General features: G+C 44.2%; 1 protein-coding gene across 1 annotated transcript in view; it reads left to right on the top strand.

The window, feature by feature from the left end:
• The window catches only part of IFNGR2 (interferon gamma receptor 2), a 28,782-nt gene that overhangs the window by 12,813 nt on the left and 14,921 nt on the right, over positions 1-1,048 (top strand). The window lies entirely within an intron of this gene.

Consider the following 1,048-nt stretch of genomic DNA (forward strand, 5'->3'; position numbering starts at 1 on the left):
GAAGGCCACTGCACTCCAGTCTGAGGGACAGAGTGAGACTTCAACTCAAAAAAAAAAAAAAAAAAAAGAACACAGTTCTGCCCACCTGTTAATGTGTCTGTGGCTGCTTTCACGCTATAGCAGTAGAGTTGAGTAGTTGCAACAAGGATTCATGGGCCTGAAAAAACTAATTTTTTTTAAAATTCAGGGTCTCACCCTGTCACCCAGGCTGGAGTGCAATGACACCATCATGGCTTACTACAGCCTCGACCTCCTGAGCTCAGATGATCCTCCTACCTCAGCCTCCTGAGTAACTGGGATTACAGGCTTGCGCCATCATGCCCAGCCAAGTTTTGTAATTTTTTGTAGAGACGGTGTTTTGCTATGTTGCCTAGGCTGGCCTCAAACTCTTGGGCTCAAGCAATCCTCCTGCCTTGGCCTCCCAGAGTGTTGGCATTAGAGCAAAGCCTAAATTTACTCTGGCCCTTTGCTGAGGTTTGCCGACCTCAGTGATGGAAGAGATGCTAGCACATTGACCTCACCTGTTGTGATGCAACTTCTTTATGTTGGAGAAAGACTTTCATTCCACCTTGAACGGTGCCTGGAATATAGTAATCATTCAGTAGATATTTGTTGAATGCTTGAATGAGCAATGTGTCTCCAGACATTGGAAAGAGGCAAAACCCTCAGGCACTAGTTCCTAGATTTGTTCTTTCAGTAATTCATTTGTCATATGGTCAACTGTGCCAGATGTTTCTTCAATGTAGGTGGTTTATGCACATACAAAACTTGAAACCTGTTTGAATACTGATTCAGACAAACTGACCAAACATATGGAATCATTGAGGAAATGAGATCACTGCTTAAATATTTGACGTAATTATTGGGTTTTTTTGTTGTTGTTGTTGTTTTGAGTAGGAGTCTCACTATGTTGCCCAGGCTGGAGTGCAGTGGCACGCTCATGGCCACCACAGCCTCAACCTGCCTGGCTCAGGTGATCCTTCTTCCTCAGTCTTCCAAGTAGCTAGAACTGCAGGCATGTGCCACCATGTCTGGCTAATATTTTTTA

This window comes from Carlito syrichta, unplaced genomic scaffold, assembly GCF_000164805.1.
Source record: "Carlito syrichta isolate Samal-C Ts95f unplaced genomic scaffold, Tarsius_syrichta-2.0.1 Scaffold309198, whole genome shotgun sequence".
NCBI classification, from domain to species: Eukaryota; Metazoa; Chordata; class Mammalia; order Primates; family Tarsiidae; genus Carlito; species Carlito syrichta.